The following is a 9,839-nucleotide window of genomic DNA, read 5'->3' as shown; positions in this document are numbered from 1 at the left end:
ACCCAGAGCAACCCTATATCGGGTTTCCAAGGAGCAGCTGGTGAGCTTGAACCATTGACCTTGCAGTTCAAATGATTTCGCAATCTGATGCATTAGCCCACAGCACCACACCAGGGCTCTAATTTGTTGTTGTTGTTGTTGTTAAGTACCATGGAGTCCGTTCCAACTCATAGTGACCCTGCACAGGCTTTCTTAGGCTGTAAATCTTTTCGGGAACAGAAAGCCTCATCTTTCTCCCATGGAACCGCTCGTAGTTTCGAACCGCTGACCTTGAGGTTAGTAGCCCGATTCGTAACTCCTATGCTACCAGAGATCCACAGGACTCTAATATATAACTATAAATATAATTATAAATAATTAGATCTTAAAAATGTTCTTTCATTGAATCTGATTTACCACCTTACTGATTCTCTTATTTAGTAGCGTAGTGGTTACGAATCGGGCTGTGAACCTTAAGGTCAGCAGTTCGAAACTACCAGCTGCTCCGCGGGAGAAAGGTGAGGCTTTCTACTCCCGTAAAGATTTATACCCTCGGAAACCCTGTACAGGGTCACTATGGGTCGGAACCGACTCGACGGCACTTAACAACAACAACAAACCTATATTCAAGGAGCTCTGGTAGTAGCATAGTGGTTACTAATCGGGCTGCTAGCCTCAAGGTCGGCAGTTCGAAACTATCCAGTGTATTATCTTACAGTGCCACACCAGGACTCCTTGAATGTTGTACTTGACACATTTTGGACTTTTTGCCTACATACATGTTTTGGTGGTGAAATATGAGGTTTTTATATTCCAGTGGTGTGTTTTCTTGTTCCAGCCCCTTGTTAGTTCTGGTAGAAGGCCATGGATTAAAATGCCTCACTGCTTTTTCTATGATAGGTTGGGTAGAATGAAAGAGAACGCTAGAATAAAATATTTAATTTGTTTTCATCTTGTACTTTTGTCAAATTACAATTTGTACAAAAGTAATTCTGTAATGATTGCTTTAAAAATTAGCTTTTGTATAAGGAGAACAAGGAGCTCTGGTAGTGTAGTGGTTACAAGTCAGGCAGTTCATATCATGGTCAGCAGTTCAAAACCACCAGCAGCTCCACGGGAGGAAGATGAGGTTTCTGTTCCCGTAAGGATTCACAGTCTTGGAAACCCTGTACAGGGTCGCTGTGAGGTGAAACCAACTCCATGACGTAGCCACCACCACCACCATCAGGAGAAAGGATGAGATGAACAGGTCAGTACTCAAGTGTTTGAGTCAGATTTATGGGGTACTTGTTCTGATGGCCGAAGCAGGTGTGAAGGAGGCATTTCATATCAAATACTAGTTGCTTTATTTTGCTTTTCAACTTAGTTTAAAACTGCCAGTTGCTGATGAGTTGACTCCAATGGTGACCCAATGTGTGTCAGTAAAATTGTGTTCCCCAGGTTTTCAGTGGCTGATTATTCTAAAGTAGATTGGCAGATCTTTTTTCCAAGGTGCTTTTGCTGTTGTTGATAAATATCGTCAAGTCAGTTCCGACCCATAGCGACCCTGTATCGGATTTCCAAGAAGCAGCTGGTGAGCTTGAACCGCTGACCTTGCCGTTCAAACAGCTTTGCAGTCTGACGCATTAGCCCACAGTGCCACACCAAGACTCCATACACCAACCTTTAGGTTAGCAGCCAGGGATGTAAACTGTGCACTGTCCAAGTCTCTATAACTTGGGTTACGGTGCTAAATGGGGAAGGGAGAGCTGCAGGTGAAGGAAAGGTTAAAGAAGTCCTTGGAGAAGGAAACTTCAATGTGCAGGGGTTGTTTGTGCTAAACATCCTGAATTTGGCATGTGAGAGCTGCAGAAGGACTGGATTTATTTTCACTCACATGGTTGAATTCAGTGATGCCTATGCAATAGATGATTGTTGGTACTCCCCTGGGTGAAGACACTACCCTATTTCTCGTGCCCTGTGGGCTGAGTCAGCTGCTACTCCACTTCCTTGCTGTGTTTGCTCTGGCACTGAGCCTTGACACTGTCCAGCTGGGGCCCAATTATTATTTAAAAAATCACAGCATAAATGTCCTCCCAGTGGGACCTGTCCCTGCACTCAGTAAAAAAGGAAAAATGCTGTTATATAAACCATTCTCCTCCTTAGTCTGTTGTCTGTTCCTTCTTGTTAACTGCAATGTTTTTCTTGGTTCAGCCATTTATTTTCAAATAGCCTCAAAGGAGAAATACACCTTCTGGCAAGCGAAGCAATGCCTTGTGGGGCTTTAGAAGAAAAAGCTTAGAACCAGTCCCCAGTTTAAAACGTAGAGGAGACAGGCCTGTTTAGTTCATCACTACGACTCAGGCATTTCCAGTATTAGCAGAAGAGCTGCAGTATACCTGAGGTGGGGTCAAGTCCAAAGAAGTGTGTAGTGTGACCTTAAAAATCAAGTGAAATATTCCTGTGTTAAATCTTTGCCTTTCAACTGAATTCTCTAAAGTAACATTGCTCCCTTTCAAATGAAGGTTTATCAGAACTGAAATCTCGCTCTTTTGTGCCCTAGTCTTTACCTAATTCACTCCCAATTTCAAATGTACTCTTGGGAATTCCTGTGATGCATACTGATTTTGTTGCTGTTAATGGTTGCTATTTGCAGTGTAGTTGGCCTCTGACTCATACTTAATTCCATGCATCAAACCAAAAACCAAACCCATTGCCTCTGAGTCAATTCCGGCTCACAGTGACTATGAAACAGAATAGAACTGCCCAATAGGGCTTCCAAGGCTGTAATTCTGCACAGGAAAAGACTTGCACATCTTCTCCCACAGAACAGCTGGTGGGTTTGAACTGCCGATCTTTTAGGTTATCAGGTGAACATTTTAATCACTGCACCACCAATGAAAGGAAATGATGCCTGGTCCCATGTCATCCCCGTGGTTGATCATGGATTAGACTATTGTGATTCATAGGGTTTGCAGTGGCTGAATTTTTGGAAGTAGATCACCAGGCTTTGCTTCCTAGACTCTCTTAGTCTGGAATCTCTGCTGCAATCTGTTCTGTACCACAGCAAAATGCAAACTCTCACTGCCAGGTTGGTAGTGGCTAAGCATGAGGTATATTGGCTGGAAATTGAACCCCAGGTCTCCTGCATGGAAGGCTTGAATTCTACCATTGAACAACCAACCACTGCCTCCTTGACCTCCTGGTACATGTCTGTGCAAAGTACCACATCTCATCTGATGAGGATTCACAGTGCTGCTTAAACTTTAATGTTTATACAGACTGTTTGGGGATCTTGTTAAAATGCAGGCTCTGATGCACTATATTTGGATGGGGTCTGAGAGTCTGTGTATTTCTCATGTCACTATTTGATGCTGATGCTGCTGATTCTGGCCCAGGTACCACACTTGAGAACTGCTGCTCCAAGGCATACCTTCTATTTAAAGCACCTCATGACCAGGTGGAAGGCAGAGTGGTGTCTATGGACGAGATCCTATCATCTTTGTTGGTCAGATCAGCCTCTTTAATATTCTCGACCTGCTCAAAAATCTTAGCTAGTAATCACATGTGGATCTTTAAATGTGAATCAACTGAAGCTGAATAAGATGAAAAAATTGTTCCTTGGATGCACTAGTCAAGTTTTTCAACAAATATGCTCAACTAGCTACATGTCTCTTGTTGTTGTTAGGTGCTGTCAAGTCTCTTACTGTTGCTGTTAAGTGCCACTGAGTTGGTTCTGACCCATAGTGACTCTGTATAGTCAAATCCTTAGTGCTACCATACTGAGGAGCACAGACAAAGAACATTTCATTCATCACAGAAAGTTCTAACAGTCAATAAGCTATATTCCAAAATTTGGTTCTTTCTCTCACTTCAAGTCTGCTGCTTCAAGTCCCACAACACTTTTAGTTAGTGACACAACACTTTGAGTAGCAAAGATCTCCAAGACATATAGCATATCCTTTTAGATCTACACAGTGAAATATCCCAAATAGTATGGGCATACTTCTTTAAGCCAATAGTTTCAAACTGTGGATGCATGTTACAAATACCGGGGAAATCTTTAAAAAATTCTGATGTCCTACGGTGTGATAGGTAACCAGATAACTCAAGTAAAAATCTGTGTATAATAGTGGCTGGGCATCCCATATTTTTTAATGTTCCCCTGGGTGAGTTTAACCTGGGGCCAGGGTGCGCATCATTACTTTAGGATTGAATTCATTACCACTACCTGCATTAACCACAGAGTGAAGAAGGTAGGAAATGTTTTCAGGGCTTGTTGAATACATGCCTCTTGGGGACAGGGGCAGATTACCCAGTAAGCAAGGTAAATTCAGGTTGACTAATCTGTAGTGAATAATTACACATTTTTTTCATCACTCAAAGATTCTGCTTCTTGATATAGCTGGCATCTTTCTCTTCCAACTTTACAGCAGCTTCCTACAGAATCAAAGCCTCTTTGCAAATTTGCAATCCCTGAAAGGGATGGAACACAGGTTTACTTGTGCTTATTTACTGATGTGTAGTGAACAAGTTCACATGTTTCCCACCACAGCTTGTGGACTTCTGTGACCTGCTGGAAGACTGTGGTTTTGTCTACTCATACCTTTGTCAGTGCCTCAATGTTCAGGGGGGGTATCTGAGAAACGAGACTGAAGCTTTAATAATGATTTAAAATTCTAATAAGAACTAAGCAAATGTAGCAGGGAGAGGTAGAATCCTCCTCACTGTGATTTTGTACTTTGGATTTTTCACCCAAGAAGGGATGCTCCGCAATCATCAAAGGTAGATGAACTCCCCTTTGACCTCTGTTTGCTTCAAGGGTTCCCAAAGTGAAACCAGACTGATTTAGGAAAGTTGTTGATGTTAAGTGCCATTGAGTCAGTTCTGACTCATAGTGACCAGTATAGGGTTTCTGAGGAGCGGCTGGTGAGCTTAAACTGCCAACTTTGCAGTTCAAACTGACCTTGAAGTCCAGCAGCACATTAACTCGCAGTGCCACACCAGCACTCCATTTAGGGAAATAAGGAAAGAAAAAATATTTTTATATTAACATGTCTTAACCAGTTGTTGTTGGTGTTATTAGGTGCCATCGAGTTGGTACCAACAGAATACAACACTGCCCGATGTTGGGCCAACCCCACAATCGTTGCTACGCCTGAGCCCAGTGTTACTGCCATTGTGCCAATCCATCTTGCTGGGGGTCTTCCTCTTTTTCTCTGACCCTCCACTTTACTAAACATGATATCCTTCTCCAGTGACTGGTCCCTCCTGATAAAATGTCCAAAGTATGAGAGATGAAGTTTGGCCATTCTGGCCTCCAAGGAGCACTCTGGCTGTACTTCTTCCAACACAGATCTGTTTGTTCTTTTGGTAGCCCATGGCACTTTCAATATTCTCCTCCAACACCATAACTCAAAAGCATCAATTCTTCTGTGGTCTTCCTTATTCACTGTCCAACTTTTGCATGCATATAAGGTTATTGAAAATACCATGGCTCAGGTCAAGCGCACCTTAGGCCTCAAGCTGACAACTTTGCTCTTGAACACTTTAAAGACTTCTTGTGCCCCAGATTTGCCTAATGCAATATGTCGTTTGATATCTTGACTGCTGCTTCCATGAGTGTTGATGGCTGAACCAAACAAAATGAAGTCCTTTACAACCTTAATTAGTTAGTCCATTTTGATTTATAATGACCCCATGTGTATAAAGGTCAAGCTGTGCTCCATAGTGTTTTCAATGGCTGAGTTTTGGGAAGTAGATTACCAGGCCTTTCTACTGAGGTACCTCCTACTTGGACTTGAGCAGCCAACCTTCAGCTAGCAGCTAAGTGTGTTAACTGTTTATCCCATTCCTGGACTCTTAATACATGTTTTATATTCATCAGTGTCTCTCTAAAGGTACTTTCAGCCTATCTGTAGCCCCATTCATACCCCCTCACTGGGAAAACAAAGATAGTGCCTGAGCCAACAGACTTGGAACACAGGGAGAGCTAAGTCATTTTATTTTTAATTGTATGTGTCTCTTTAGCTGAATCTATCAGAATGTCAAGAATGCATAGGGTTGCTCATGAAATGAAAACTCCCTGTGTCAGCTACATGAATTAAGAAATTACATCTTGTAAATATTTAAAAGCCAAGTTTCTGGGTTTCTGTCTAATGCCTGTTGTTGTTGTTAGGTGCCATTGAGTTGGTACCGACTCATAGTGACCCTAATCACAACAGAACAAAACACTGTGCAGTCCTGGGCCAACCTCACAGTCATTGCTATGCCAGAGCACATTGCTGCCACCACTGTGCCAATCCATATCGTTGGGGGGGTCTTCCTCTTTTTCTCCAATCTTAACCTTTACCAAACATGATATCCTTCACTAGAGATTGGTTCCTCCTGATAATATGTCCGAAGTATGAGAGATGAAGTCTGACCATGCTGGCATCCAAGGAGCACTCTGGCTGCACTTCTTCCAACACAGATCGGTTTGATCTCTTGGCGGCCCATGGCATTTTCAATATTCTCCTTCAACACTATGATCCAAATTCATCAATTATTTTACAGTCTTTCTAATTCACTGTCCAACTGTCGCATGCATATGAGTTTATCAAAAATACCATAGCTTGGGTCAGGCACACCTTAGTCCTCAATCTCACATCTTCTCTCTTCAACACCTTTTTTTTTGAAGTTTTTATTGTGAATAGTCATAGTTTACATGGCAGAACATCAGTTTTGCACTCTAGCATTTGTATTTTGTTTCATTGTAGATTACAATCCCCTCTGTGCACCATCAGTTAACAGTATTTGCCTATATCCCCCCTTTTTTATGTACACAAAACTCACAGAAATATATTTTTGTTTAAACAACCAAAAGACACATTTTACAAGCCAGCCTCCTGCCTGTCAGCACACAGCCTTTCTCTTTCCATGGGTCTAGAGTCCTCAGCTGTTCTACATCTCCATGCCATCACCTCCGTCTCTGGTGTCCCTGCTTCTCTGGTTAGGATCGCACGTTCTGCTCATGGTCTTTTTTCTTGATGGTCGCAGGCTTCTCTGTTCCTAGAATGTAAGATTAACTACTCCCCCATTTTTGTTACACATCATCTACCTTTACAGTTGTGCCAATCGCAATTAGTCATGGTAACAGTTACTCACAATGGAATCAAAAGAATTTTATCCCTACCCCCTTTCACCAGACCCATCTAGACAAGATGGAAACTATTCAGTGAGGAGTCTACCTCCCCCATCACTCTGTAAACACTCTTGAAAAGTTGTAAGCCAGCAACTTTGTGGTTTTATAGTCCCCTCCTCCCCATTTTAGGTAGCCAGTGTACAGAGGGGATAGATTTGATCCTTGATGTGAAGACTCTATCCCTCTCAGTTGGTATTTTGAGCTACTATATCCATAAGCAAAGGTCAAGTTCATAAAATTGTAGCAATTTACACTTGCTTCCTGTATCAAGCGTCTTTATCTTCCTCTACTTGAGTTCTGATCAGGAAGCCATCCAAACTAGGTCAAATGGGTACTATCAGTGTTTGGGCATTCTTGTGCGCTTCTCCCCAATTCATATCAGCTGGACATTTCACTCTCAGCTCTAGTCCCCAGTAGCTAGGTCAGTGTCCATGGGCTCAGGAGTTCCCGAGTCTCCCCAAACTTCGGACCAACCAGCCCATCCTCTTCTCTCTCTCAATGTCAACAGGAGTCTATGGAACATGATTGAACTCAGTCTGTGTCTTCTTGACTGCCTTTCCCCCACTTCTACTCACAAGTATTCCAGCTCTGTCATCAGCAAGCTTTCCTTGTCCTGCTTTCCAGGCTGACACTGGGTGGACATAAAGCACACAGTGAGGGGACTGTTGGACATAAGATATTCTCCCTCAATCCCAACTACCCCCTCACAATTATTAATAAATACTTAATGGTATTAAGCATCTTGCTTTGTTATGGTACCCAGTTTTATCATTGTGTTTCATCAAATAATGAGTTTGAGATGATAGTTATTTGAAACACTGTTATCTCCCCAATCCATTTACACATACAAGGGAAGTAACACATGTGCAGGGTCCCTTAAATTTTGGTGTGTGCTCGAATCCCTGTGGAATGTGATAATGATGTTTGGTTCTCTCCAGGCCATCTGGATCTGGGGTTGTATCAGGGCATTGCACTTTCAACCAACTCTGTTGTCACTTATCTTGGGTCCCTCCAGTGCCAGCAACCCTTGCATTTGTGGACTCTCCTGTTGCCCAGAATAGGGATCTGTCTGGTGGCTTCATTTTTCAAGGGCTCAGAAATCACCCCACAATAAGGAGATACAGAAACATAAACAGAACTTACCCCACGATCGAAGATAAAAGATAAACATTCAGGGCTATTGCTGAGGAAAAAGCAGATGTCCCACATTGCCTTTAAAATAAATGTTTTTGTTGTTGTTGTTGTTATAGCACAATTTATGTATTTCAAATGGACACAAAATTAGTATCATTTGCAATATCTTAAGATAACTTGCCCTTGAACGGGAGCTTCCTTTCCAGTATTTTGAGGTCTATAATACGTATCTAGAAAATTTACTACTGTGGAAAATGAAGACTGCTTAAATCGAATGGGGGTGGTGGCAGGGGAGGGCCTGTGGTTTTTCTTTTTGATTAATTGCTGTAACACTGTCCTGCAGGTGGTTGAGGGAGTTTCATATTTTCTTTAGACATCATTAGGTGCCGAAGCTCTTGCAGGACAAATTTAGTGCTATATGAATTCTGCCATTTTGCTAGCACTGATATGGCTCTTGGGTCTACCAGTCCATTAGAACTATTCACTCTATTCATAATAATTTTTGTTACAAATCTTACAAAGGGGGGTGCTTCTGAGTATTTAGGTCCACATTCTATTTTAAGGCTGTATATCCAGTTTTCATACATTGTTCTTGGAGGCCCAATTATCATCCCTGTCCATCTTCTAAGTGTCATGTCTTTGTCATCATCTAGACCCCAGCCAAGTGTGCCATCTCTTACTCCTTTCTGACCTTCTTCGAGTTCTTCCAACAGTTGAAAAATTGCGAGGGACTTTTACTCCCGAGCTCATGGTGGCTGCCATCTTGTGTTGTTGTTGCTCTAAATGTGTGTTTTTGTGAACTCTGGAACCCTAAAATTTTTTTGTGAAAATGAGGGATGAGCCATTGCCAGAGAGGGTTTTCTTTAGAAAGGATCTCCAAAATTATATACTTAAAAAAAAAAAAAATTAACAACATCAAAGCTGGAGTTTCAGTTACTAGTGAACTGAGACAACCTGAGTAACTTGTGAGCTATTTTATATTGAAACACAGGCCAGTTTAAATGTTGTCATATCATAATTACTTTATTCCCCCCATCCCCCCCAAATTTCTGGAGACAGCATTACAGAATGTGAGGGCTGGAGGGTTTTCAGATGAGCATTATTGTCATGGTGGTTAGTTGCTGCCACGTTCCGCCTCAACTCATGGCAGCACTGTGTATAGTGGGATTGGACCGTTACGATCACAGGGCTTTCATTGGCTATTTTTGGGGGGATGTAGACTGCCAGGATTTTCTCCATCAACTGTCTTAGTCTGGAAGCTCCAGTGAAGCCTGTTTGGCATCATAGAAAGAGGCAAGCCTCCACTGACAGAGAATTGGTTGCTATGTATAGGATGCATTGGATGAGAATCAAACCTGGATTTTCTACATGAGAGACAAGAATTCTACTACTGAATCACAGATTAGCGTTGTTAAATACCGTCGAGTTGGTTCTGACCCATAGTGACCCTGTATAGGGTTTTGAGGAGTGACTGGTGAGCTTGAACCGCTGACTTTGCAGTTCAAACTGATTAGCAATACTGGTTGCTAATGTTATGGAGCATGATTTTGGCTTGGTGATATCG

At 42.2% G+C, this 9,839-nt stretch overlaps 1 pseudogene; it reads right to left on the bottom strand.

Moving 5' to 3' along the window:
- Positions 1-8,592: 8,592 nt before the first annotated feature.
- On the bottom strand, positions 8,593-9,037 carry LOC102811988 (annotated as a pseudogene).
- Positions 9,038-9,839: the final 802 nt, after the last annotated feature.

Source organism: Chrysochloris asiatica, unplaced genomic scaffold, assembly GCF_000296735.1.
Source record: "Chrysochloris asiatica unplaced genomic scaffold, ChrAsi1.0 scaffold00039, whole genome shotgun sequence".
In the NCBI taxonomy this organism is placed as follows: Eukaryota; Metazoa; Chordata; class Mammalia; order Afrosoricida; family Chrysochloridae; genus Chrysochloris; species Chrysochloris asiatica.
Note: the sequence above shows the minus strand (reverse complement) of the source record. Positions and strands in the feature narration are given on the sequence as shown.